Genomic DNA, 20,400 nt, shown 5'->3' with positions numbered 1-20,400 from the left:
GACATTTTAAAGACCCAGCTGTTGTGTGGTAGGACAAATGAATCCTGTTTAAAAGAAGCTAACTAGAATCAAACAATTATTTTTGTAATCTATATGCACATTTCAAATAGTATATCCAACCCAACATTGCAGTCTTTTTAGAATATTCTGTAAGATTTTAGAATATTCTATGGAGGCTTACAACTCCATAGGATCTCCAAGGATCTGTATTAACTCTAAAAAGCAGTGTGAAAGTTGTATATTTTACAAATCAGCTTAGCTGGAGAAGCAAGAAAACATGCCTTGTCTCCTTTTTGTCTTTTGCTGTCAGGTTCTTCCTCAAGATGGATAACCTTATCTAGCATGGAAAGTTTTTGTAGTTCTTCTCTGGTCAGTTATCCAAACAGGACAAAATTGAGCTGATGTCAAAACAAAGAATACACTGGGCTGTGATAAAAGCTGCTCTTCTGCACAACTTCCTAGCTTGCAAAACCTGCCTGGTTTTGCATAATAAATAAGCCCCAGGAAGTATAAAGTTAGTGGGAGTGCTTGTAGTGTGGCCAAGGTACAGTTTTACAGTCGTTTAAAGGTCAGCAGCAAATTGACATATACACCCAGTCCTGCAGGATAAGGCTCTGTGGGGACAAACCTCTCAGGTGAATGTCTGCATGATTTGCCTCTGGCCATATGGAAAATGTGAGGCCTAAGAAGGGGCTGAGATCCCACCGGGTCACTTGCAAGCCAGGGCCAGAGTTACCAAATCAACCTTTCTCAGCATTTATTAGGGCAGGCTTTGAAACTTACGTGCTGAGGAAAGCTTTTTGATGCAAAAACTCCAGACCCATGGCCTCACAGGGCAGGTATTCTTTTTTGTCCCTCAGCTTCTGGATTCTCTTCTTCTTCTTGCTTAACTTGAAAATCCAAGTTTATGGATGTTATTGTCTCTCAAGTAGTTAATGTCTCACTTCTCAGACATTCTTTTTTCAAACTTGGCAGGCTTCTGGCCAGGCTCATTAGAAGTGTAACTAGCCTGTACCAAATGATCTCTATGTTACCGTAAGCAGCATGCGAGCTGCAGTAATAGCAGCAGACTAACTGCAGAATGCTGCAAGTTGCTCTGAGCTTCACCAACAGATTTGTTGATCAGCTCCAGATTTTACAATGTCATTTTCCTTCTTATTCTTTAGCGAGAAAAACTGTCACCAGAGCTGGTTACAGCTCACGCCTGCAAATGCAAAAAAGTTGTATGGAGACAACAGTGCACAGGGAGACTTGCTAGGCCATGGATTAAGATGCCAAGTTTCGGGGAAGATGGTTTGCACAAGGAAAGCTCAGAACTCAAAAGCAGAGATTGGGTGCTCTTCTAAGGACAACAGGTGGAGGGATGAGATTTGGGGAAAAAACCTAAACCCCCAAAACCTACTGTAGGAAAGGTTCCACCTCTGTGAAAAGAAGAAGGAAGGAGGGTAATAAAAGTATGAAGTGTATCTAGTTTCAGGACTTTGCTGAAGAAAAAGAAGTGCTCCTAAAAATCACTACTACAGGTGAAATCATAGGGTTAGGGTTAAAGGATGGAAAGATCTGTACTGCAACCTGCAACTGTTGGAAAGCACGTGGGGTGAGAGGGTGTTAATAAGCAGATTATAAGACAAGGTGGAGATTTGGAAGTGTCCAGCTAGAGCTATGGTTGCTGTTCAGGCAGGAAGTTCTTGAAATGTCCTGAACTCCATGGAGCATGCTTAAATCCATGAGTCAGCGTGGTATGTGCTACAACTACTCAGCCCTGATCAGGAAACTCTGAACTATTTTTCTCCATCTCCTACAGACAGCTGGTGATGAGGCAAACACGGTTAGAAGTTCTCTCTGATGAAACTTTTAAGCTCTTGGTGTACAGGCGCTTGGTATGCAATACCTGTCCCTCAAACAGCTGGGTGCAAATGTGGGGAAGGCTTTTCCTGCAGGTTTTCAGGTACCAAGCTCAGCTGATGTTCCTGTACCGCAGCTGTAAATGAAGCCTCTTCTGGCACTCCCAGGGAGTTTGCTGGGCATGTCCTGCCCCTGGCACCACTCCGACATTCACAGCACCGATCTCCAACATTATCACCTCTCCAAGTGCTTAAGGCATGGCAGCTCACAGGATGTTCAGAGGCCTCTTTGATGCATTCATTTAGCTACATGTGCCACTTAAAGTTGTATGCCACCAACCAGGAATCCTCCCTCCCTGCCATGGTCTTCTCCCCATAGACAGGCCTTGCTGGTGGTTTGCTCCTCCTTTTCCCAGCGAGATCCTTGCTCTGACAGATTCTCCCTTGGAACAGTGGCTTCTGCTAGGCTCCTCTCAGGCTGTGGTCATGGCTGCCGGCGTGTGAAGTGTTCTGCCCACCTGAGTCAGGAACGCTCGGCAGCTCCGCTCACAGTGTAACAAAGAGCAAGTCACCATCAGCTGAACTGTACCAGGCATCACGGAAAGAGCCAGATGGATGTCACAATACCCCGACAAAATGCTGCGGACTCTCAAAGTATTTTTCAGCTCCAGCAGCCTGCAAACCACCACAAATTCCTGACCCCGTCCCGCGTGGAATTTGAAAGCGCGTTTTCTGCAGAGAAAAAATGAATTGCAAAAATGAAAATGTTTCTCTGCCTAAGCCCGAACCTGTTATGTCTTGGGAGTGGGAAAGAATCCCCAAACTAGCTCACAGAAGTACACAGTATATTATTTTGATTACAGCTGTTCTAACGGAATATTTTTGCAGATCTGAAAATGTTCAAAGGGATTTAAAAAGAAAGGAGGCACTTTTTTTCTTTTTTTTTTCTTTCTTTCTTTTTTTTTTCCCCCCTCCTAGGGCTGAAAATGTAAATTCTAGCTCCATGTTTGCTGGAGAGCCTTTTTCCTGCTGCTTCTAGACCAAGTTTCCCAAGTAAGATACTGTTTTCCTTGGGGTTTTTTTTGGAGGGAGGGTCTCAATCTGACCAAAACACTTTCAGAGAAGGCTGGATGTGAGCCCACAGAACCCCTGGCACTGCAAACCCTCACTGCAAACCCCCCACTGCAAACCAGTGGGGGCTTGTTCTGTAACCTCATGGGGGGCATCTTTGCTGGACCAAGTGCATGTAGTCCTTTTATGTCACTCCTGTGGTGTCCTCTTGGGAACATATGTCCATTACTGTCACATTAGTGACCCCGCGCAGTTGGTGGCCTGCAGTGCCAAAGGGAATGTCTTTTATCAGGTTGGGGGGCGTTAACATGTGGTTTTCTCAAGGAGATGAAAAGGGCAGGTTGTGCACGTTTGTTTCTTCCCTACTTATTTTCATGGTGAAGAAAGGCGAGGTCTGATTGTTATCAGTGGTGGTTTTGGTCTTTCACCATACTGCTGCAAGGAAGGTGCTAGGGAACCCTGATACTCCTTGGAAAGGTAGTCTGAGTTTATTTATTTTACACAGTAATAATCACCAGATAAGACACAGAAGTAGTCCTTAGGGCATGGGGCAGAATCAAATCTCCTTGCCCTTGGGTGCTTGCTCTGGCCAGCCGGCCAGCAGGCTGTGATTGCTCTCAGGATCAATGTTATATCATTAATTTTTGGGGCAAATGTGACAAATTTTTATCAGGAGCTAAAGGTCCCTTTGTGGAGCCTGATAGCAAGTGTGTGCCCTGAAGAAGTGGGTTTCTTCTCTTAGATGGAAAAGTGAATTGAATCTGGGGCCCTTGTGCTCTAGGTGAGTGCTCTTCCTACTGAAGTGCTGGGTTAAGGTAATGGGGAAGTGAAGGTAGGCAACTTTGTTCACTGTTTGAAAGGAACACAGTATACCTGCTTGCTCCATCTTCAGAAGAAGCAACTGTCTCTTAACTCCTGGCAAATAGAGATCCTTCCTTCCCTGCAACCTGGATGCAGGCAGAATAAAGATGCACTGTTGGAGGGGATCTGAAAGCCAGGCCTGTGCATGCTGCAGCCACAGAGTTCTCAGGTGATGACTCTCATGAATTGCGCAGCAAGTAAAAGGTATCCCTCTATGTAGGCAGAGCCTGTCCCCTGGGAAGCACCAGAATCTCGCTAGAACTCGGTATGAGGTGGGTGGGAAGGGAGGTTTCCATGTTTTATGCTGAGATGCGTATTTACAAGCCTCCGTGTTTGCAGTCTTTCTTGAGGTGCTCCTCACAAGCAGGAGTCAATCCCAGTCAGGAGGCAGCTGTGCATGGAATGGGGCTTTGGGTTGTTTTCGTTATTTCCATAATGCTTGCAAAGATGTCAGCCTGTGCTGGGACCCAGTTAGGCTATAAACACTGCAACCCCTTGGAGGAACAGAAAGATAGATGACTTGCCTGCAGTCAAACATAACACAGTGGCAAAAATAGTACCTGGTCCCTGGGCTGAAAAACCAGTGTGGAATTAGCCCAGTTTGTCTTGTTCTTCCCGCAGCTCACAGACAGATGTGAATACATTGGGCTGAATTGGAATCTGTTAGATCTAATTGGGCCTTAATTATAATGAATTAAACAATTAAAATAATGAAGATCGGGCACAATCAAATTTCAAAGCAAAGAGATTTATCGAGATTAGACTGTTAAAACTGCACAGATGATGCCATTAATCTTGGAGGAGGTCCAACGTAAACGATACAATATCTAGCCAGCTGGGAAGATGGCAAACTGGAGGTAATACCAGGTTCTCAGCATAAAGTGTAAAGCAGCTAAAGGATTTCCCCCCTTCCATTTTACAGCTTTGTGTTTAGATAAGAGCAAAATACTGAGCATATAAAACATGCATGCACACGTAACATAGGTGCGTTGTCTGTGAGTCATCTGAATTTGTGGACTCCAAGGAGGCAGGATGTTCACAGCTTGCAACACCTGATAAACTAGAGATGTCACTGTACGCCCCATTTGTGTTTGTAAGAGTTACTCTGATATTTATAGTAACTTTAGCACTGAGGAAGCTGGCTTTGACTGACAGCTCTGGGAGAGGAAATTGTTCTTTGCCCTTAGAACAGGTACAGCACTTCAGTAGATGAGAGAGGGCTTTGAGCCCCACGCTCATTCCTTCCCTGGCCTCTTCAGGATCTCATCATCAGTGTTGTCAGCAGTAATGCATTTATGGCACTTTGTCATTTGATGTCCGCATGAAGCCAGGCTGCCCTGGGAAACCCAGAGCTGGAGCCTGGGCACAGAGCCGTGGGCAGGGAGTGCTGTACAACACCCCAAAACTGTTGGAGGCAGAGCATGAGGAAGAACAGTATGTGACAGCCACTAATGGAAAAGCAGGTAAATGTGACCAGAAACCTGCCCTGCACTTCACAGGTAACATGATTTTACCAGAAAAGGAAAATCTGTCTAAAAAGCCAAAGAACAAAGACATTTGAGGCCTCCTCTGGGAAATAAGGATGAGCAATCTAAACTGCTGGTTTTCTTTGTATAATGAACACTGTAGTCCTGGAGGGATCATTTTATTTGGTTCTTTGCTCTCTCTGATTCCTCTCAACAATGTACCCAAGCTGCAGTACAGAAAATAGAGATAGACAGAGAAAGATAATACTGTACTGAGAGATTTTAATTAATAAGTCCTTGTGAGACTGGGTAACTATGGAAAGAATGGAGGAAGTTGAGCAAAAAGAAGTCCTCCTAATGTCTGAGTATATTAAATATTTCATTGAAAGAAAGCGGAAGAGGCACCAAAAGGAGTTTATAATTCTTGGAAAACAAACAAAAGAGTATTAGGCAATGCATTCTCTTTTCTCTTTCAATTTTGCTTTAGACAAACTTAGTACTGTGCCACTTTTAAAGAGGGGAATTTGGGCCAAGGATTTAGCAATAGACATCTGAAAACCTCAGAAGCAGGGGAAGCAGAAAAAAAGAAGAGACCCAGTCTCTGTTCCAACAATCCCTACCTTTTACAGTTCTTCAGGAGAGATGTGTGAATCCTCACGGGTGGATGCCACACACACTGAGAGGCAAGTGCTGGACACCCATTGCAACAGGCAACAGACAGACAACAGCAGTGCTGCTTCATTTCAGGCTGTCGCAGGAACGGAAGATTTTTGGCATACTGATCTTGACCTCTCCCCTCTCTCCTGTCAGCTGTTACTTCCCAGTGCCCTTGGGCTGGCTGGATTTGCTCTTGCTGATGGCCTTTATATAGTTCCCTTTCCTGATTCTTGTGTTGAAGATTGGCTTTTAGGGCTTTGGGTAACTGCAGATTAAAATCACATTTCTCTGCTTTTATTAGAAGCTTTGCTGAGGTCCAGAAGTTGCTGGAAGCCTGCTACTCACCACTGTTTACTGGCTGTGAATTATGTAGATGCTCGCATTTTTAATTTTCTTTCATTTAGTTGCATGTGCTGGACCTCTGTCATGACCAGCAGGGAACTCTCCCCTGGGTACAGAGGGGCAATTCAGCGTCTGTGCCAGCCCATGCGTGTAAAAGCCTGGCAGCCCTTGACAAACAAAGCCTAGAAATGTTGCTATTAAAAGCATTTATTGAATAAATCCATATGTGACAAAATGATAGCTGCAAAAAGCAGTGGAATTGTTTTTTAATGGATAAATCTTATTTGAAAGGTAAAGTTGAACTGCAAAAGCTCAGAGAACAGTCACCTGAGGATAGAGCTTTGAGCAACGTGGGAAAAATTAGAACCACTATGAACAATATAGAGGATAATAGATTTGAGAACATGTCTGCTTTGAGTGGAAGCTTTTCTGTAAAGAAACAAGAGGATAAGCCTGGATTTAACTTCGGTATTTGAACACTCTCGCAAATGGAGATAGAAGAGCAAACCCTCATTCCCTTTAGCAAGCCTTCAGCAGCTGGAAACCAGAGGAGCCCTGTCCTTCCACGCAGGGGTCAGAAGGCTGTGAAGGGGCACAGTGGGCAGGCTCCGACCTCCCAGTGAGCTGTACAACTGAGCTGCACCTTGGCTGCTGTCACACCAGTCTGTCCGCCTGTCCACGGCCTTCACGCTGAAGGGAGGCATGGTGCTGAGCTCAGCAGCCTGAAATATCCCTACAGAGGTGGGGGAGCATTGACTGTGTAAAGGCTGTTGCAAGAACTGAAGAGCAGCTCTGCTGGAAATGCAAAATTGCCATGGGAGAGGATCCTGGTTTTGTGTCTCTCTGCTTAAAGTGTCTTTGCTTTGGCCTTGCTTGGGCAATCAGAACTCTCTCTAGGCACCAAAAAAAGAAGAAGAAATAAAAAAAGGTCATTCTTTAAAAAGAGACATCTGGGCAGTATTTAGCCATAAACATCAACTAATATTGGCTATCTGAATTGTGTATCAGGATGCTGAAGACTGTGATGGTGGGCTTTGGGCAGGTGATTGGTGAGGGTGAGTATTTCCTGTGAGGGATGGGTAACCCTGTATTGGGACTGGCAGAGGCAGATGTGGTGACCTAGAGGTGCAAAATAGCCTCTCTGTGAATGAGCAAGGACAGACAGCTCCCGTGAGTGCTGCTGACATACGTGAACGCAGTATGGAAACACTCAAACTAAGTCAGGAATTTCTTGGCACACATAACGTCCACATTAGGGAAATGTTTGACAACATTTGAGGGATGCTCTATCTTGCCCAGTCTCTTCAAAAAGTTTATTGGAGAAACTATGGAAACAGAATATCAGGATTATAAAGGTTTACTGGGAGATCAGATAGAGATGAAAGTGAGGACAGAAAAATGTTACGGCAGAATGAAAACAAATAACATCTGAAAGCATAACATCAGAACTGATCTTGCAGAGAACTCCAGGATGAATATCACATGCAAACTCATATTTAGGGAGATATTTGGGAAGTAATGAGTTCAATCTAGCAAGGAACAGATTTTTCAAAATCAGACATGGGAAAACAGTCAGAAGCACCTACTATGTTTGGAATATTGCACATGCAGGTGCAAGTGCCCAATTTAGAAATGAGTCTCTGACATTCCTGCTCACAGTCTTAAGAGCAAGTGAGTGTTTGTGTGCACATATTGCTGTAAATCAATCTCATCACCTATGAATAACTTGCTTTTGGAAATGTCAATATTTTCTGGAAAAAAACCAATCCTCTCTTCATTTTTCTCCCCAGATAGGATGCCTAATGTTCAAATGGTAAATCTGTAGACTCCTGATTTCAAGATAAAGCTACACTGGATTTTCTGTAATAGCGGTTCTTCCCATCTACTGTGGTTGAGGTGGAGCTGTGATCTATCATTGAAGAATGTCATGTGCTTAGTGCTTGCATTTTTTATTAGAAAAGATGTTAGTGAAAAAAAGAACCATTTTCCAAAATTGGGGCTGTTTGAGCTTGCAGAATTGTCTGGGAGCCTTAATTTCTACTTTAGAAAGCTAGAAAATGGAGAACAGAAGCACATTGCATTTGATTTCTGTGTAAAATCCTTCCTTGCATTGCAAGTGAGCTATATTCTAGTCCACAACTAAAGTAGCTGGACTCCCAGGCAAGTAAAGCCCAGCTCTGCCATCTTGTCTTCTTTCCTGCTTTGCCTGGTTGTTCTGGTGTTCCGGGTATAAACATGGGATGCTCTGCTTGCTGCCAACCCCAGCCACCCCATAATGAGCCACCCCTCTCTGGAGGAGAGGCCTTGACTCCAGACATCTTGCAAAACACTCGCTGAATGGGATCCCACCACTGGCCAGAGTAAGGTGGCTCTGATAAAGAATAGGGTGGAGCAGAGCAGAATAGAATAGAATAGAACACAACAGAGCAAAGCACAACAGAATAGAGCAGAGCAGAGTAGAACAGAATAGAATAGTTCAGCTGGAAGGAACCTACATGATCACCTAGTCCAGTTAGGTATGAGGTATTAGCTAAGCTTTCTGCAGGGACCTGATGGTGTTTTGCCACCGAATGCAGATGTGTTACGAATGCAGGCTCACATCGCAGAGGAGCACGGATAGCGAGGGTAACAGTTGCTGTCAGGGACAAAGGGGGGGCCCCATCCTGCAACAGCACTTCTGTCTTCACCCTTCCTATCTCTGCAGTAGAGGCAGTGGTAATAAGCCTGGTTTTCCGCCAAAGTGCTGCCCTTCCTTCCCCTTTCCTGTGGCAGGAGCAACCGACCCCTGGCCCCTTGTCATCAAGATGGCAATGTTCAGTGCCACCAGCCCTTCTGAGGAGTCTTCATCTGGCTCTGACTTGAATTTCCTATAGCAGAGGGCTGCATTTGAAGCTGGGGACTTGCAGCAAGCAGCCTGTGGTCCTAAGGCAGTCCACAGGAAAAGTATAAACGTGTCCCTCACGTGGGTTCTTAGGAACAAGTCAGGTGCTTCAGCTAAATTAGGACTCAAAGCTTGCAACCACGTTTTGCACCAGCAGAATAACCTCACCGTTCAGGCAAGGTCAGTGAAACTGGAGAGCTTGGCCCATCTCAGCCTGTAGGGATCTGAATGCACACATCCTTCGGGAATACCATAACCACCAAACTGTGTTGTCACCCATTTAACAAAACTGGACCCACGGAGGAGCTGCCGCCTCGTCCTCCTGGCTCTTCCCTGCCTCTTTCTGAGGGAATTTCAGCTATCTGCTCCAGCCTTGAACCTGTGCTGTGAACTAGAGAGAGCACTGTGCTCTCATGCCTTTGAAATCACTTTAAGTCTTGCATTGCTCTATTTCTCCCAGCAATTCCCATTTGTATACTGTGACATTTAAGTCTCAGCCCCTCGGAGCAGAACAGCCAGGCAATTACACACTGTGTTTGTTGTTAAGCTTGCACCCCTCTCTCGTGAGCTGAACCATGAAAATGGAGCTCCACACCTGTGACCAGGCAGCACTATTTATAAAGCTCCAGGACGAGGCTTTATGGCCTGTCTGCAGTGATGGATGCAGGACTCCTGTAGGTGCACAAGGCTGGATATTCAAACAGTCAATCTGATCTCCAGATTCTTCCTTCCACAGGGCCAGAAAAGATTCTCAACAGAGAAGGTTTGCTTTGACTCTCCCATCCAGCAATCCTGCTTGGTTCTTTGGTTGCAGGCTCCCTTTTCTCTTGGCCTCTTCGCAATGGAGGCTGCTGTATAAATGCTATTTATTATCAGGTTCCCTGGCAATGGAGTATGACCGGTTATAATAATCCTGTGTATTTCTTAAACACCTTATACCTGATATATTAGCCCTTCGCAAACTTCAGGACTTCACCTTCACAGTATCTGTTCAGGAAGGTCAGTGCTGTTATTCCATGAATTATGGGTGGAAAACTGAGGCACAAAGGTTTTAAATGGCCACTGGGATCTCTGACTGATATGTGAAGCAGATCCAGATGCGAGGTATCCCAGCACTGGGCCTATGCCAGCTCTCTAATAACAGGGCCAGCAGGAAGAGATGAGTATGAAGGATTCTACCATCCCAACAGTAGCACACTTTATCAGCTTTTGCACAGATACAGGGAGCAGTAAGCAGTACCAGTGGGTCACAGGGGCTGGGGCCTGTATCACCTTCCATCACTGTTGCTCTGGACAGTGCTGAAACTGGGTGCTCAGGTGGGGACAGATGATACAAACAGCCATTGCCTGGTGCTGTCCGTCAAGAGAACTCAGCATGACCCAGAAGATACATTTCTAACAGAGTCAATTTGTTTTCAACCACAAGGCATCCTTCCTTCCCCATGCCTCTCTGTCCCTAGTTTCGATAGCTATGGTATTCTTCGAACATGAAATAAACATATGTAATATAATCCCCCCACCCAGCTCTCAAGTTTATCTAACCCAAACATTTTTCAGAGCTGGATAATAAAGCAGAATGCCAGCCTCAAAATCAGAACTTTAGAGTTGGTGAAAAATTAGAACAAAAATAGATATCAAATTTGAGAGAGGCTGAAAAAGTTCTGTTGGAACTTGGAGGAGTTTCAAATGTTATTTTTAACCATAGACATTTAGCTCTTATGGGAAACAAAACTTAGAAGGACAGATATAATTAGGTCAGATATTGAGCAACTTATTATGCTTTGCTACAGATGATCCCAGGAGAATGTAACTTCAGCCCTTTTTTTTGTATTAAGATTCAATCACTTTTTTATGTAAAATGAAGTAGGATAGAAATATGCGTTGTATTACTAACTGCTTCATCATGTGAAACAATGAATGTTTGACAAGAAATCTGAGGTCAGAAGGCAAGATTTTTATTTCATTTTGTACCAAAATACATAAGATTATGGTAGCATCTGTGCCTGCTTTTGTTCACCGTGTAGATACAATTGATTTACTGACAATACTGGTGTCTCCTGGGATTATCTGATGCTTAGCATCTCCAAAGCACCACTGTGTAAATATTAACTACGCCTTGTGGCATGATTACGACAAAGACATGATTCATATTGCAAGTGAAGAAACTGAGGCAAAGAGCGCCAGTTGTTTGATCAACACTGAGTCTGCTTCACAGCCGCAGCCAGGACTAGGGAACTTCTGCCTCCTACTTCCACTGCTTCTGCAGAGAGATCCACCTTCACATGAGAAGTGTGCATTTCATACATAACCTGAGGAGAAAAGCCTTTATCAAAAGAAGAAATGAGCCAGTAGGTGGCTGAAAGAGAGTACTGTTAACACATGGATCTGTCATTACTCATAGCATTTATCATGTCTGTTACTGTGAGGCACGCTGTTCTTTCAAGTAGGTGTCTAATTTGAGGAATACTGGTTTTCCTTGCAGCTACAGCAATCTGGGGAGCAAGAACTGGTGAGTTGCCTGAAGTGAGATATTGCACATCATTGCAAAGTCAGCTCAGAGAGAGGTGGAAGTGGACTGGAGTCATGCAAGGCAGGCCCTGGATACCAAGTTTTCCTGGCACAGCCCCACTGGCTCAGGAGTAGGAAAATGAATATACTCACTGACAAAGATTTGCCGGCACCTCTCCTGGAACGCACAGCCAAAGCAGACACAACACATACAAGCAGAAGAGTCTTTTGTCTAGAAAGCTTGAATTTTTTGGTGAGGTGGTTTAACTGTATCAACAACACGTCTCCACGGCGTTCTCTTGCCAGGGGAGCAGGGGATTTATGTGCACAGTTATTAGCAAAACTTCTGTAGCATAGGATCAAAATGGAGATATCTACAGTGAACGGAGTGTGTGGATTTGAAGCTTGGGTCAGACTTTTCATTCAGGTGAATGAAACAGAAGGATCCTCTTGTTCCTGCTAGACCGTGTCCAGAACAGGAGTGGTGGTAAATCTGAACAACAGATTTATCTTGAATCCATCTTGAAACTGAAGTGAAGAACAGCCACATGCAGTGACAGGACAATCTAGACCTAAAGCATGTTCGAGAAAAGTTGATCCAGCTGATGTTAACATGGAGCAAGAGTCCATTCCTTACATAGCATTGGACCAACATAAGCCAGGAAGTAAAATATATCAGTATTTCTTGTGATACTTTTGAAAAGCACGGGTGAAAGGAAATCACGTAGGTTCCTATGGCAAGTAAAAATCTCATGCTTGGCCTATGAGAAATCTTGATCAAGACAAAGTGGTGGAAGGTAACTGGCTCCTGCGATGTACTAGGAATCACGTATTTGTGGCAATGTGAAAGTGTCATCCGTCCCATTTCTGCAAATATTCAGGAGTTTACTTGCTTTCTATACTTGTAGACGGTAGAGATTGCATCAAAGTTTCCCTGTCTGCCACAGGAGGTATTAAGGTTGATGAGCTGTTCATTATTATTGTTAATGACTACAAAGTAGTGCTATTGCTCTTCACCTTCAAGGTAATAAGTGGCATCAAGCTATGGCAATAATTTCCTGTAATAAAACCTGCGCTCATACTTTCTAATGTAAATAGCACTCTTATCGATGCAATAAACTGCAACAGTTTCATCGGGCTGTGGAAGACTTCCAATAAGTGATAAAAGCCTCAGTCAGGTAATTCTGTTGGTTGCTAATTCCTCACAGTGCTTTGCTTGCCGAGCTGGCAGTAGGGGACATACAAAAGAAACATATTCCCTATCTGCAGCATACGAACTGTATAGCAAGTTTGTCTTTTTCCATGTGGCTCAAGCAGAGCTTGGTTGTTGTCTCTCAAACATAGCATTTTGTATGTACAAACGCAGACCTCACTGCCCTGAGAAACTCAAATCAGCTGAGTTGTAACTCAAAGCCCAAAAGGAACCAGCCCAAGATAGGAAACTATCAGAGAATCGTAGAATAGTTAGGGTTGGAAAGGACCTTAAGATCATCTAGTTCCTCCCCCCCTGAATAACATGTAAGGGCTAACACTTCTTAGTAGTACCCAGAAAAAAACTGTCTTAAATTAAAGCTTATTAAGATTGATACTGTTTGAAACTACATGTGCCTTCCTATGCTGAGTAACTCTGCAGCCACACTTCTACAACAGTCCTTTCTTACCCGCTGCTTCTCTGCATTTCTGTTAAAACTCTCAATCATGTGTCGAGTCTGTCTCAATCCTTGTCAAGCTTTGTATAGTTCTGTCAAGATAGTGCATTTCCTTACTCAAGGGACATTTGCTAAAGAAGTTTGGTTGGAGGTTTTTGTTTGTTTGTGTTTTTTGCTGAGGAAGCTGGTTTAACTTTTGTCACTCTAAGAACACTATCCCAGCAAAATTAGTTCTTTGCTTCTGTACCAGAAGTCAACTTTTCCCAGCATACAAGTATCATTTGTATGTATGTCGCACAGTAACAACTGGTGTAGCAGTAACAGCTCTCTCCTGACACAATGGCCAAGCTCTGAGTTTGACATTTGAGTGTTCCCTGTGATAGCCAATACCACCTGCATCTCTAGGGTAGTGGCAGGGGAGTAGAAGATGCAGAAAGCAAACTCTGCTTTATATTTTTAGGACGCTCAGCTGAAAGATATTATCCGGCAAATGCAGAACTTAGGCTGTCACAGCTGAAATTGTATACCTTTTAATCCTTGAAACATCGCATTTCTCTGTTAGTATTCAAGGCAACCAGTAGGAAGGCTACTTGCCTTTTCTGTTTTTCAGAGAAAAGCAAACCCAAATTCTCCCTGGTTTGATACCAGAGAGACACTGTCTACTTGAAATAGAGCCAGCTTTTGCAATGAGTTAAAAGTCATCTCCTTGCCAGTTTTTGTGGGTGTTCATCCTGCCTGGGTAGCAAGAAAAATCCTGCAGGGAACCTCATGAATGTCAGTGCAAGCAGGTAATGAAGAGCTAAGCCCCTGCTAAATTTCTTTCTTCCTTCCTTTGAGGAGGAGGAGGAGCGGGGAAGGCAGATGGTAACTCTTCACTGGAGCACTGTGCATCTGTCTGGTTTTGAAGCTTTACCTCTATAGAATTGATGTGTTTCACTAAAGAATTATATCCTTGCGGAAGAAAACAGGAGCAAGACATCAGCATGTTCCCTGACTGCATTCCTCTGGGCTTGGGGAAAAGTACTGTGGAAAGCAGGGAGAGGACAGGGTAGGAGCTGCTCACTGCAGAGAGGAGAAAATGTCAGGACTATTGCCAACATACAGGGTGAAAGGAGTTGGGGAGTGTTGGTCAGATTTACCAAATGGATGTGATTTATTGTGCTTTCCTTTCATTCCCCTCCAAAGATGTTATGTCTGTTCAAATACATTTTTTACTTCATGGCTCACAGTTGGAGATGTTTCACACAGTGAGGCCCAGGTAATATAATGCAGTTTCCCAGATTTCTCCATGGAAGCTCAAAATAATGCTTAAGTGATTTTCTGCAAAGACCCTCTGAAAATTGAACCCAACCCCTTTCCGTCAAGTCAGTTTGTGGCAGAACAGTAGAACGTCTGTTTCAACTTGGACTTCATGGCTACATTAAGATACATTTTTTTTTTCACAATAAGGACATAGCCTAGGACTGTCAGATAAAAAAACAAAAGAAGTATTTAAGCCACTGTTACAGGAATTTTTGTTCATTAGTCTCTCATCATGTTCTAGGGAATGCATCCTTTTAAATCCAAGGGAAATATTCCCTAAATCTGGGGGGCATAAAGTGTTTTCACTTTGGCTAACTGGAGAGTTTGGAGTCCACCACACTGCAGAGGGAAGAGTAAATCTATGCTGAATGCACTGAATTGTGTTCATTTCAGATGTCATCCTTCTGAAAACATTTTATTCCAATATATTCAAAACGGAACCTTTGTTTTTTTCATGTGTAAAAGCTTTTTCAAGTCTTACCTACATTTAATTTAGTATAAATCAGCCTATCTCCCCAAATAAAACACAATACCTTTCACCCTCATTCCCAGTTCCCACAATTTGTTTTTTTGCTTGTTTTCCACCTCAGGCAGACATCCTGTGTCTGGAAGGAGGAAGGCACTGAGCAGAATGGATTGACAGCAGGGCTGAACGAGCAGGGAAGGAAGGCTTGGGTTGTGTTTTTATAGTGGAGACATGAAGGATGTGGCAATGGGGAGCGATGGGCTGCAGGGGTCTCTGAGAAGCAGAGGAAAGCCTGTGCCTTGCTGTTCAAATGGCCTTGGCATGTGTGAGGACCTCTCCTTTGCAACTCCTCATATGTATGGGACCAAGAAGTAAAACTGCTTTCAGATTGCTGTCAGGCACACAGAGAAAAACAGCTAAAATGCATCTTCCTCCTCCTTTCCTTTGCCTCATGATGTAGTACTGGTGTTGCCCTCTCCCTACAGAAGTACATTTGAGTTTTCCAGCAAACTGTGGGCACAGGTAGCTGGGAAAAACCACAGCATCTAAAGAGCAAATCCAAAATTCAAACCTTTGGCATTCGTTTAATGCCAAATAATGCAGGTGTCACTTCCATGGGACACTGCATGAACAGACAGTAGAACTGTAGCATGTGCTCCAAGAAGATCTTTACCCTAAGTAAGCAAACAGAGTCTAATAAAGAGCATGATCGTTATGCTTGGGTGCTGTCATTGTCAGACAAGGTGTACTAGTGAGTGTTTAATGAGTGTGCAAACAGTCACCAGAATCTAGCTTCAGAAAAGGTCTGACGCCTACCACTGCAGAAGATATTCATGGCACTGGAAAAAGGTGGGCAGCTGATGCCTTCAAGGTGGGGTCTATGTTGGTCTGACTGCCCTGCTTCTGTCCTGCAGTGGACAGCTGGGAGGGATGGAGGTGGAGGCCAAAGGTATACTGCCAGGCTGTTTGAGAAGTCTCAGTTAAAGGCCATAGAGAGGAACCTTTCTTTGTATTGCTGGTGCTTAGGGGTAATGGAGTACTTGGATGAAATCCGGCTAAACCAATGCCAGGCGGTGTTTGTCTTTAGATTGCATCTGTGCTGGTGTGGAAAATGGAGCAGATGTTTATGTTTCTGGACGGGGACCCAGCTCCTTGGAACAATCCTGCGCTGCAGTGTGCCTTTCAGGTGGTGAAGAACTTCTCAGGAGCTGCACAGTGCAGCTGAAGGAAGGGCTGAGCTATCGTTGGTGTGAGACCCAGGAGGAACACAGTGGTTTGAATGGTTTCATGCATCTTTGCCTTGCTTTCTCATCCTACTCCAAGCTAAAGGACATGAAAGGTGAAGAAAAGAAGCCCTGGAGATGTTTTATTGCTTCAGTTTTATGAAGTCAGGAAAATACGAATCCTTTCTTTAACTCTGGCTGTTCTGCACTAGTTTATTTCTGCTTTTGTATGTATTATACTGTCTGAAAACTCCTCAAAATCCTTGCCTGATTCTTTCTGTTGGTCATAGCTAAAGAAAGCATGGGGAAGTCCCACTGAATCAGCAGGCAGCTACCTTGACCCACTGCTCCTGCTGAGATCTCGCAGCAGACACAGCAGTTGTGGAATGTCTATCCAGCTTTATATTCAACCCCTAGCTTATTCTGGGGTAACTTTCATGTGTAGACAAGCCAGGACAAGGCTGCAGTGCTAACCACCCTGCCTTTCTGTCTCCAGGAATTCTCCCATGGGAAGACAGTGCTTTATTTCCTCTTTAAAGCAGTGCTTTGTCCCAGTATCTTCTACAGCTTCACAAAAGGGGGGAGACTGGACACCAGGATTTGTGCAAAACAAGATGCGCTGAAACAGGAACAAGCAAATCAAACTCGCTTTGTGTGGAGGTCCCAAATACCACTGTAAGATGGATCCAAACCAGAACACCAAATGAGTCTCCTCTCTAATGCCAGGGAAATTCAAATCCAGGTCCAACTTCGAAACCTAGGAATGAGAGGTGAGGTAATACGACACTTCCTCTGGGATGGCTGTGCAAAGAATGCAGGAAGAAGGGAAAATTAACCCTGTCTGCATGCAGGAGGAGCCGTGTCCCTCCCTGCTCAAATCCTGGGGGAAAGACTCCCTTTGGATGGTCAAGATTTGAACATTATTCCTGTGGCCTAGGCAAGAAAGGGCACGATATAGTTCTAATGACTGGGATCTAGGGGAATGTGGAGTTCATTGTGGATGTCGCAGACGCTGCAATGCTGATTGTGCTGGTGTGGAGGAGGCAGAAAATAATAAACATTCGAGGAATGTCTGCATTCATTGAATGCAAGAAAGTTAGTTTAGCAAACAATTTGCAGTTGGTATTTATTACATTTTTACAGGTGGTCCTTACCTACACTGGAATATTTGGTCTCGAATAATCATACAATCATAGAATAATAGAATAGTTAGGGTTGGAAAGGACCTTAAGATCATCTAGTTCCAACCCCCCTGCCAGTAGCACTGGATTCAGAATGCCTGTTGTATTATCATCTACAATAAGTAAAGATGATCCTGAAACTCAGTACCACTAAAACTTGCTTTATGTCCCTTTTATCATGGTTTCATGGCATTTGTGCTGTATTACAGAAGTGGGAAAGTGATTTGGAGGCAAACACAGCAGCTATAGCACTGCATCTCAAAGCTTCCATTACAGTCTTGTTTTAGAGAAGGAAGATATGAAATTTGAAAGAAATGAAATTTGAAGAAGAGCCTGGGGCAATGGCTGATTTCCACTTCAGCAGTATCACAGCTGGGCAAGGGAATCTCAGCTGTGGTACTGTCTGAAGACCGATTCTTTTAGTTTAGTAGCACCTAAGTGCCATTCACCATCAGCCAACATTTTGTTCCCTGCCTATGTAGAACCAGTACCTGTAGTGTTGTGGTCTGGAGGCTACAGGAGTACCAGCTAATGGAAAAAGGTAGCATATGCTAATGCAAATTCGCTACAGATACACATACCTATTTGCTTGATAAAGTTGTGCTTGCTGATAAAAGGCAGGTATTTAGTCCTGAGTTTGCAGAGGTACTTTAGTCAATGCTGAAGAACTTAAAAGCTCGGGTGGGAAGAGCTTCTGACATTAAAAACAGGACTTGAATACTGCATGAAAACATTCCAGTATGGAAGGTTTAAAACATACGGTGACTTTACTTACTCCTACCTTTTGGATCAATGACTATTGCAGTTAGCTGGAAAAAACCCAAGGCAACATACAGCCAAAACCATAGAGCTGCATATGGTTTTGACTCAAAATTGAGCAAAATGCAGCTTTTCAGGGGTTTTGGGAGTTGAAACCATAATTCTCTCCTCCCATGATCTGCTTCATAACTCCCACGGGGAAGGATGCCGATCAGGTCCTGCTGCCCCCTGGACTGGCCTCAGTTTGCTGTGAAGCAGTCAGGTCACCTCAATGGAGACTTCATGCTGGGACAGCGAACCCTGTAGCCGGACCTTGAGAGGTCTTAGGTGGTTCTATTTAGAAGCTGCAGTTTCTACCAAATTAGTTACAACCCCCGTGGGCTTAGATCTGGGCCACTTTTAAAATGATTGCAGAGCCTGTTATATTTAAATGAGTACTCCACTCGCAGCCTGAGTGATAATGGTGCAATGTCTGAACCAGGTCAGTGACTAATCAAGGGCAGTTTGCACTAGAAAGAAAGAAACCTGTGGCACATGCATGACTTCTGGATGAGGCCCACTGTCACACACTGCTGATGTGGGGCTCGGCAGCTCTGAGATCAGTCTGCTCCCAAACCAGTTCTGGCATTTTCCTGGTGACTGGTATTTTCCCCACTTCAAAGCAGTAAAAGGCTGTATGATGTTACAGCTATCAGCCTGTAGGATTAAGGGTACTGTATGTATTATCTTAAGGATAATACTTTCTCATACACATTGGCATAATGTTATACATGCAAGTGTATAAGTATCTCCACATATAAGTGCCATATAACAAGACCTTCTGTGAAATTGCCCTGGTTTCTAAAGAAGTGATGGGTTGGTATCACCTGAATTAAGTGCTTTCCATGCCTCTTGTCGCACGCAACTGGGTTCCCTTTGTAGTCAGAGAAAGCAGGCACTTAAAAGGTGTTTTGCCTGATCTTCTTGAGACATCTGGATGGTGACAAGAGGAATCAGACTCCAGATGTGTTCAATTCTCACCACAGACTATCAGAGGATTCCAGTACTTTGCTTTGGAGACGCTGCCCCAGTACCCCAGCCTCCTGCTCCCTGAGTCACTCATGTCTCCCTGCATCACTCATGTCTCTCTGCATCCCTGACTGATCATCCACAGGGAGAACTTGTGGGCAGAAAAACACAGCCCCATAGTGTAATCCTGACTAATAGGCAGAGTGCTGCAACGAGAGATCCCACCTGAAGGTGGGGCATGCTGCAAGGTGCATCTGTGGGAAACGAGGAGGCTTGGGTATTTGCCATGGACATCAAAGGGATCAGAAACTCAGTGGCCTCCAATGTTCTTCATAAACTTAGCACAGGAACCACCCAACACACTAGTATGGGTATGCTATGATTTTTTCCTTTTTACAGACTATGATCTCTTTTTGTCTGAACTATTTAGTGATGAGGATTTCTCTTTCTTATTCTCTTCTGGCCTTCAGCCTCCACATCTTGTCTATCCCATAGCACCACCTTTCACGGTCCTCCTGCACCCCTAGCCCTGTTAGGGTGGCAGCTTGGACCAATCCACCCCACACTTGGTTGACCCTGCCTGGCCATACCAGCCTCCTGCTGGAAGATGTCTGGGGCTGCCTGAGCTCCAAGCTGCAGGGAAAGCCAGGACACAAGGGAAACTAGCCAGCAACCCAAACCTACCCCAGGACTGTGTGCAAACAGACCTGGCAAGGAGCCTGGCCTCCCAGGCGCTCCCAGGGAGAAATACCACAGTGAGCAAATGTGAAATGCGAAGAGAGGAGGATGAAGGGAACAGCCGAGCTTTTTAGACGATGTGAAGCAGAATCCAGTGGGTGTTTCGCTCCCTTCAGTTCCCTCTGAAAACCCTGGCTCACAGTGATAAGATCACATGGGAGCACAAGCCAGTTATTGCAAAATTTTGTTGCAGGCGGTTTGAGAGGCTGCGAGGCTGTTTTTTAATAGACACTGCCCCCTCTGGCATTCCTCTCTGCTGCTGCGCTGCTGCCGGGTGCCGAACTCCTGCAGGAATCCGGAGCAGAGCAGGGCTGCAGGGAACGGGAGTGTTGCGGATCACGTCAGCCGGAGCACACCATGTCCTCTGGCAGCATGGGGCAAAGCGGGGAGATGCGGCTGGAGAAGCTGGCAAGCAAACGGTGTCACTTCTGGGGCACAGGAGAT

General features: G+C 44.5%; 1 long non-coding RNA gene across 4 annotated transcripts in view; it reads left to right on the top strand.

Moving 5' to 3' along the window:
• Positions 1 to 20,400, top strand: part of LOC133266610 (uncharacterized) — a 371,798-nt gene that overhangs the window by 7,819 nt on the left and 343,579 nt on the right. For 2 of the 4 annotated variants that reach the window (XR_009742458.1, XR_009742455.1), the window contains exons 4-5: positions 311 to 839; positions 1,171 to 1,454. This is a non-coding gene — a long non-coding RNA (uncharacterized LOC133266610). The remainder of the gene's footprint in view (positions 1 to 310; positions 840 to 1,170; positions 1,455 to 20,400) is intronic. The other 2 variants (XR_009742456.1, XR_009742457.1) reach the window with 2 other exon arrangements.

The sequence above is a fragment of the Pezoporus flaviventris genome, unplaced genomic scaffold (assembly GCF_033815535.1).
Source record: "Pezoporus flaviventris isolate CSIRO_AGI_PZ_B2104156 unplaced genomic scaffold, CSIRO_AGI_Pfla_v1 ptg000007l, whole genome shotgun sequence".
In the NCBI taxonomy this organism is placed as follows: domain Eukaryota; kingdom Metazoa; phylum Chordata; class Aves; order Psittaciformes; family Psittacidae; genus Pezoporus; species Pezoporus flaviventris.
Note: the sequence above shows the minus strand (reverse complement) of the source record. Positions and strands in the feature narration are given on the sequence as shown.